We start from the raw sequence: 8,767 nt of genomic DNA on the forward strand, positions 1-8,767 counted from the left end.
CAGCAATAAAAAAGGCGAAATCCCAGATAGCGCTGGGCAAAGGCGGCCTGCGGCTCCGGAGGTGGGTATGTCCGGGACCGGGTGAGGGATTGTGCAGCAAAAAAAAAGAGAGGCCGGGCCGGTAGAGGAGCACGGGTCCCGCGGTTAGGCATGCCAGGCGGGATAGACTTATTTGAGTTTTCGGGAGGGCTTTGAGAGGGTATGGAGAGTTGGCGGTACGGGCCTAGTTTAAGGGGGGTTAAATAGGCCCGTCAGTGGCGGCTCTTGGGGGGTAGGTGCTTGTTCTTGCCAGACTGGGAGCTGGGCCGTTTGAGCCCGGGGGAGTACGAGTGGGCAAGGTCAGTTATCCATGACCTCGAGAGCCCGCTCGCGTAGGGGACACGAGGTCAGCGGTTTGAGGGCCAGCTGACCGTCCCCTCCCCCTCCTGTCAATGGAGCACACTCTGGCAGGGAGTGCATTTACCCCATTAGGTTTTCTGTATAAATAAATAGCCACGGCCATTTTACCTCCAGCTCCCGTTTCCTGTCTTTATTTGTATGTTACATGTGGGTACAAGGCGGGGGGAGAGGGGAACCACCTGGAACCTCCCTGGTCAAGCGGCCCGCCCTAGCCATAGGCAGGGGGGCTTCATGACCGGGGGGGTCCGGCCTTCCCCTTGCTGGCCCGCCCCCACATCTCCCTCCCCAGCACAGGGGAGGAGTTCCCGGAAGGCCTACTTAAGGCCAGGCTGGCGGGCAGCACATCCTCTTTTGATGCCCGCCAGACGATTTCCCACCCACCCATCCCCTTAGCTAGTGATTGCAATCATGTAATGAACGGCAGCAGAAGCTTGAGCAGGGCAGGGTATTCCCAGGAATGTGGACATGCATTGTATGCCGTGTTAATGGTTCTTTGTTCCGTTTCAGCACGAACAGCTGATACTGTGCTGAGTGAAAGGAACGAGGTCCGAGCAGGAGGGGTCATTGTCCAGTTTTGCCTTTGTCACGGCGGCTCTTGGGGGGTAGGTGCTTGTTCTTGCCAGACTGGGAGCTGGGCCGTTTGAGCCCGGGGGGAGTACGAGTGGGCAAGGTCAGTTATCCATGACCTCGAGAGCCCGCTCACGTACTGTAGGGGACACGAGGTCAGCGGTTCGAGGGCCGGCTGACCGTCCCCTAACCCTCCTGTCAAAGGAGCACACTCTAGCAGGGAGTGCATTTACCCCATTAGGTTTTCTGTATAAATAAATAGCCGCAGCCATTTTACCTCCAGCTCCCGTTTCCTGTCTTTATTTGTATGTTACATGTGGGTACAAGGCGGGGGGAGAGGGGAACCACCTGGAACCTCCCTGGTCATGAGCACTTTAGTGTGAGAGTGAGGGAATTCTTCCACTTTATATTTACAGATAATATTTGACTTCTTCATAATGACTGTGCTAAGTACTGCATGTATTGGGATGTGTACATTCTTTACAGTCTGCCAAAACTATATTGTTTAAATATAATGGGAATAATCAATGTTATAGTTCAACTGCTTATCACACTTCAGCACAAATAGCTTTTTGTTATGAAAAAGCATTTGTAATGTTTCATTGTTATCATTCACAAAAGCTAAGCAGGGCTTTCTAAACCTGTTGAAGAAAAAAACAACTTAGCTTGAATTTTACTGAAAATGGTCATTAATGTATGTAATAATTGTACTATGACTTTCTGAAGTTTACAGAAAATTAAGACATTAATCAAATGTAAACTTTATGGAATTTTTTGTGAAACAGAATTATTCTCATTAAGAACAAATGTACTTCGTACTTTGATATTAAATTCAGAGACAGAACATTTTATATTAAAATCAGATTTAATGTTTTTGGGGCGTTCAATATGATCTTATAGGGGTTCTGTATGTTTTTGTCTTGCAGATTAAGAATATTGAATACCTAATTCTTGGACATGTTTATTTTGTTGATACTTTTGCCACAGTCTGCATATTCATAGTTCCCTCTAGATACCCAAGAGATCAATGTTGATATACCTCCACCTTTTGTATGTCAAAATTGATCAAAAGACATGATTTTTTGAGTGAGTTGCAAAGTTCAAATGTGTTGGAATATTTTATTCTATGCTTAAGGCATTTAAAATATCTTTAATATTAACATCAAGCCTTGTTCCTTCATATTTACTTTCACTGTGTGTTACTCAAATATTCAATGTTGTTTTAGCACGTTATCCTTTAGCTTGCTATGTAATTGGCAAAAAAAGAAGATTCTTTATTCCTCTTCTATGTTGTCATTTATGATTGCCCACTCTGATAAAGCATAAAGCATAAAAGCACGTAAAACTGAAAGAAAAGATGGTCGTACATGCAAAACTTCTTTCAGCACTCTTGGTTTCTCCCACATACAAGATCCACTCGCCTATAGCAATAAGATAATTTATTAAATTGAAGACTCTGGTGAAATAGCATGGGGTTGCGCTACAGTGAGGATTAACTCTTAAGTGGGATTTATACTTGTTTGGATTTAAAAAAAAAACGTAGAAAAACATCAACCGCGGGTGACGCCGGCATGAATGCAACATGAAAGCGGTATGAATGCGGCATGAACGTGGTGAAGTGCGGTGAAGTGCGTGGCATTCGGAAAAAAAACCCGAAAAAAGTTGGAGATGTTGGAGAATAAAAGGGGCTGCGGCTGTATAGCAAAAAGATAATTTATTAAATTGAAGACTCTGGTGAAATAGCATGGGGTTGTGCTACAGTGAGGATTAACTCTTAAGAGGGATTTATACTATTGTATTTGACTGCTTTACATTCGCTCCAATGTAAGCCAAATAGGAAAATGAGGAAATGTTGTTTTTTATGTAAAAGATTACATTTAGCAATTTACATCCATAGGCCTTTTATTTAACATTGTATACATTCAAACAATGCTATTGCTTGATGAAACAAAAAAAGATATGTTCCAGGTGAGGCTTGAACTCACAACCTCGGCATAGCTTAGCACGTACTGCCATATAAGTACCGCGCGCTAACCGATTGCGCCAATGGAGCACACGCCTGTAATGATCTATGTTCTTCTTGCCCCAATTGTCCTCCAAATCTGCTCTTTTAATCTCTGACATCCATGTTAGATCATTTTCCCTTTACTCCTTTTAACCCCTTTTCTTTTTTTTCTGTCTCAGAACTGTTTCATACTGTACATTGAATGTGGTTAACAAAAAGTATTTCTCGTCATTGTTCAAAAACCCAATAGCAGCAACATTTTACAAAGATAATGTTGCTTAAACAATGTGTACAAACAAGTCATGTATTTCTCTTTATGAAAATATTCTCAAGGTTATTTGGTTCATATTTGTTATTTGGTCCATATCAAAAGTGAGTGTTACCCATATCCACTCAAAAGCCATCTGTGTGACTGAATTCTGTGTTACCAGCTATGTAGTCATGGCCGAGTGGTTAAGGCGATGGACTAGAAATCCCCGCGCAGGTTCAAATCCTGCTGACTACGTTGACTTTTTCAGTGGTTAAGTGTTATTAAAAACACTGCACTTTTCATTTTGTTTGTATCTGCTTGGCAAAGCAATCTTTACTTACTGGAATATGTGGCACACTAAAGAAGAAAACCCTCTGAATTCTTCAAACATTTCCCAAGTTATACATTTTAGGGTGCTGCTGGCTGTAAAACATTTAATAAAGGACTCCATTTCACTAAATGCATTGTCTTCTATTGATAAGTATCTCTATGCTGCAACACAGTGCTAAGTGGTCATTTGTGTGCAATACGTTGCACAACATTAAATAGAGGAGAAACGATTTACCAGTACAGAAATAACTTAAGGTGACAAAGGATAGTGAGCACTTTAGTGTGAGAGTGAGGGAATTCTTCCACTTTATATTTACAGATAATATTTGACTTCTTCATAATGACTGTGCTAAGTACTGCATGTATTGGGATGTGTACATTCTTTACAGTCTGCCAAAACTATATTGTTTAAATATAATGGGAATAATCAATGTTATAGTTCAACTGCTTATCACACTTCAGCACAAATAGCTTTTTGTTATGAAAAAGCATTTGTAATGTTTTATTGTTATCATTCACAAAAGCTAAGCAGGGCTTTCTAAACCTGTTGAAGAAAAAAACAACTTAGCTTGAATTTTACTGAAAATGGTCATTAATGTACTAGTATGTAATAATTGTACTATGACTTCCTGAAGTTTACAGAAAATTAAGACATTAATCAAATGTAAACTTTATGGAATTTTTTGTGAAACAGAATTATTCTCATTAAGAACAAATGTACTTCGTACTTTGATATTAAATTCAGAGACAGAACATTTTATATTAAAATCAGATTTAATGTTTTTGGGGCGTTCAATATGATCTTATAGGGGTTCTGTATGTTTTTGTCTTGCAGATTAAGAATATTGAATACCTAATTCTTGGACATGTTTATTTTGTTGATACTTTTGCCACAGTCTGCATATTCATAGTTCCCTCTAGATACCCAAGATATCAATGTTGATATACCTCCACCCTTTGTATGTCAAAATTGATCAAAAGACATGATTTTTTGAGTGAGTTGCAAAGTTCAAATGTGTTGGAATATTTTATTCTATGCTTAAGGCATTTAAAATATCTTTAATATTAACATCAAGCCTTGTTCCTTCATATTTACTTTCACTGTGTGTTACTCAAATATTCAATGTTGTTTTAGCATGTTATCCTTTAGCTTGCTATGTAATTGGCAAAAAAAAAGAAGATTCTTTATTCCTCTTCTATGTTGTCATTTATGATTGCCCACTCTGATAAAGCATAAAGCATAAAGCATAAAAGCACGTAAAACTGAAAGAAAAGATGGTCGTACATGCAAAACTTCTTTCAGCACTCTTGGTTTCTCCCACATACAAGATCCACTCGCCTATAGCAATAAGATAATTTATTAAATTGAAGACTCTGGTGAAATAGCATGGGGTTGTGCTACAGTGAGGATTAACTCTTAAGTGGGATTTATACTTGTTTGGATTTTAAAAAAAACGTCGAAAAACATCAACCGCGGGTGACGCCGGCATGAATGCAACATGAAAGCGGTATGAATGCGGCATGAACGTGGTGAAGTGCGGTGAAGTGTGTGGCATTCGGAAAAAAACCCCGAAAAAAGTTGGAGATGTTGGAGAATAAAAGGGGCTGCGGCTGTATAGCAAAAAGATAATTTATTAAATTGAAGACTCTGGTGAAATAGCATGGGGTTGTGCTACAGTGAGGATTAACTCTTAAAAGGGATTTATACTTGTTTGGATTTAAAAACAAAACGTAGAAAGCTTTTGTTCCACCACCGCCATTCAGATGCAAATTGTGTTTGAAAAAATATTTCTGGCTTGATTGAAAAGTAGAATGTGGCTTTGCTAGGGTGAATTTTAACTCTTAGTGGGGTTTTGTATTGAGTTCAGATTTGTTTATTAATCATTCTCAGGAGGTAGGTGGAGGAAATGTAATAACTACAGATTATGAGAGATGTGAGAAGTGGATTACATATGGTGAGCAAGATATAAATGTGAGAGGTGAATAGTTGGGGTAAGAAGGGGGGATAGGCTGACCCTTACTTAGTACAGATAGACAGGGTGCTCATTAAAGATAGCCTTTTTAGGATATATAAATCTGGAAAAATATGTATCCTCTAGACCCAAATAATGAGTAGCATTGGCTCCACTGGGGTATTTAGGTTTGAATAAAGGAAGAATATGCTTGGACAGCTCTCATTTTTTAATTTTTTTAAATCATACATCATCAATTACAAATATCTTCTTGCCCACATTGAGACACCTATTGTATTTGACTGCTTTACATTCGCTCCAATGTAAGCCAAATAGGAAAATGAGGAAATGTTGTTTTTTATGTAAAAGATTACATTTAGCAATTTACATCCATAGGCCTTTTATTTAACATTGTATACATTCAAACAATGCTATTGCTTGATGAAACATAAAAGGATATGTTCCAGGTGAGGCTTGAACTCACAACCTCGGCATAGTCTGCCATACGGCACGTACTGCCATATAAGTACCGCGCGCTAACCGATTGCGCCACTGGAGCACACGCCTGTAATGATCTATGTTCTTCTTGCCCCAATTGTCCTCCAAATCTGCTCTTCTAATCTCTGACATCCATGTTAGATCATTTTCCCTTTACTCCTTTTAACCCCTTTTCTTTTTTTTCTGTCTCAGAACTGTTTCATACTGTACATTGAATGTGGTTAACAAAAAGTATTTCTCGTCATTGTTCAAAAACTCAATAGCAGCAACATTTTACAAAGATAATGTTGCTTAAACAATGTGTACAAACAAGTCCTGTATTTCTCTTTATGAATATATTCTCAAGGTTATTTGGTTCATATTTGTTATTTGGTTCATATCAAAAGTGAGTGTTACCCATATCCACTCAAATGCCATCTGTGTGTCTGAATTCAGTGCTACCAGCTATGTAGTCATGGCCGAGTGGTTAAGGCGATGGACTAGAAATCCATTGGGGTTTCCCCTCTCAGGTTCAAATCCTGCTGACTACGTTGACTTTTTCAGTGGTTAAGTGTTATTAAAAACACTGCATTTTCATTTTGTTTGTATCTGCTTGGCAAAGCAATCTTTACTTACTGAAATATGTGGCACACTAAAGAAGAAAACCCTCTGAATTCTTCAAACATTTTCCAAGTTATACATTTTAGGGTTCTGCTGGCTATAAAACATTTAATAAAGGACTCCATTTCAATAAATGCATTGTCTTCTATTGATAAGTATCTCTATGCTGCAACATAGTGCTAAGTGGTCATTTGTGTGCAATACGTTGCACAACATAAAATAGAGGAGAAACGATTTACCCCTACAGAAAAAACTTAAGGTGACAGAGGATAATGAGCACTTTAGTGTGAGAGTGAGGGAATTCTTCCACTTTATATTTACAGATAATATTTGACTTCTTCATAATGACTGTGCTAAGTACTGCATGTATTGGGATGTGTACATTCTTTACAGTCTGCCAAAACTATATTGTTTAAATATAATGGGAATAATCAATGTTATAGTTCAACTGCTTATCACACTTCAGCACAAATAGCTTTTTGTTATGAAAAAGCATTTGTAATGTTTTATTGTTATCATTCACAAAAGCTAAGCAGGGCTTTCTAAACCTGTTGAAGAAAAAAACAACTTAGCTTGAATTTTACTGAAAATGGTCATTAATGTATGTAATAATTGTACTATGACTTCCTGAAGTTTACAGAAAATTAAGACATTAATCAAATGTAAACTTTATGGAATTTTTTGTGAAACAGAATTATTCTCATTAAGAACAAATGTACTTCGTACTTTGATATTAAATTCAGAGACAGAACATTTTATATTAAAATCAGATTTAATGTTTTTGGGGCGTTCAATATGATCTTATAGGAGTTCTGTATGTTTTTGTCTTGCAGATTAAGAATATTGAATTTAAAACCAGAGACAGAACATAAAACACAGACAAAGCTCAGTTTTTAGCACATCTAGTGAGACTCATACACGGTACAGTGCCTAAATATATATGTATAAATATCTAATAAGTAAAATGGTCTTTTAGTTTGACATTTTTGGCCAAAATTGTTGTAAGCCCCTGAGCCAACGCCAAGGCAGACCACATATCAGGGGTCCCTAACGCTAATATAAATTCTTAATAACCTGTGTAATAACAGGAAGAATGATTTATAGTAAATCTGTCAATATTAGTTGCAAAGTTCTATGTCTGACTGAAGCTTTTATTAACCTGCACATTACCAGGAAAAGCACTCTGTATTAGAGATGTCACAGCCAAACTGCAAGCAGGCGAGTTCCCCTGAGTGGAAGATGCTATGGAGTGAGCCCATAACCATTTAAATGTGGGAGGGGGTGAGCTTAAATTAGGAAGGAGGTTGCCACCCTCCAATCAGCCATGACTAGCTGGACAAGAATTGTAAAACATACTGGACACCTAACAAGCTCCTGTTGAACCCCCAAAATGACCACAACATATATATAAGCATATGAGTGTCACAGAGGAGTGCTACTGAGCATGGCAATATATACTTAAAACCAGAGACAGAACATAAAACACAGACAAAGCTCAGTTTTTAGCACATCCAGTGAGACTCATACATGGTACAGTGCCTAAATATATATGTATAAATATCTAATACGTAAAATGGTCTTTTAGTTTGACATTTTTGGCCAAAATTGTTGTAAGCCCCTGAGCCAACGCCAAGGCAGACCACATATCAGGGGTCCCTAAATTGAAGACTCTGGTGAAATAGCATGGGGTTGTGCTACAGTGAGGATTAACTCTTAAGAGGGATTTATACTTGTTTGGATTTAAAAACAAAACGTAGAAAGCTTTTGTTCCACCACCGCCATTCAGATGCAAATTGTGTTTGAAAAAATATTTCTGGCTTGATTGAAAAGTAGAATGTGGCTTTGCTAGGGTGAATTTTAACTCTTACTGGGGTTTTGTATTGAGTTCAGATTTGTTTATTAATCATTCTCAGGAGGTAGGTGGAGGAAATGTAATAACTACAGATTATGAGAGAGGTGAGAAGTGGATTACATATGGTGAGCAAGATATAAATGTGAGAGGTGAATAGTTGGGGTAAGAAGGGGGGATAGGCTGACCCTTACTTAGTACAGATAGACAGGGTGCTCATTAAAGATAGCCTTTTTAGGATATATAAATCTGGAAATATATGTATCCTCTAGACCCAAATAATGAGTAGCATTGGCTCCACTGGGTTATTTTGGTTT

General features: G+C 38.3%; 1 non-coding gene across 1 annotated transcript; it reads right to left on the bottom strand.

Annotated features, from left to right (window-relative positions):
- Positions 1-5,962: 5,962 nt before the first annotated feature.
- TRNAI-UAU (transfer RNA isoleucine (anticodon UAU)) lies at positions 5,963-6,062 on the bottom strand. The gene is made up of 2 exons: positions 6,025-6,062; positions 5,963-5,998 (listed from the first exon to the last, which is right to left on the bottom strand). It is a non-coding gene; the product is annotated as a tRNA-Ile (tRNA).
- Between the last annotated feature and the right edge of the window lie 2,705 nt (positions 6,063-8,767).

Source organism: Ascaphus truei, chromosome 15, assembly GCF_040206685.1.
Source record: "Ascaphus truei isolate aAscTru1 chromosome 15, aAscTru1.hap1, whole genome shotgun sequence".
Taxonomy (NCBI): Eukaryota; Metazoa; Chordata; class Amphibia; order Anura; family Ascaphidae; genus Ascaphus; species Ascaphus truei.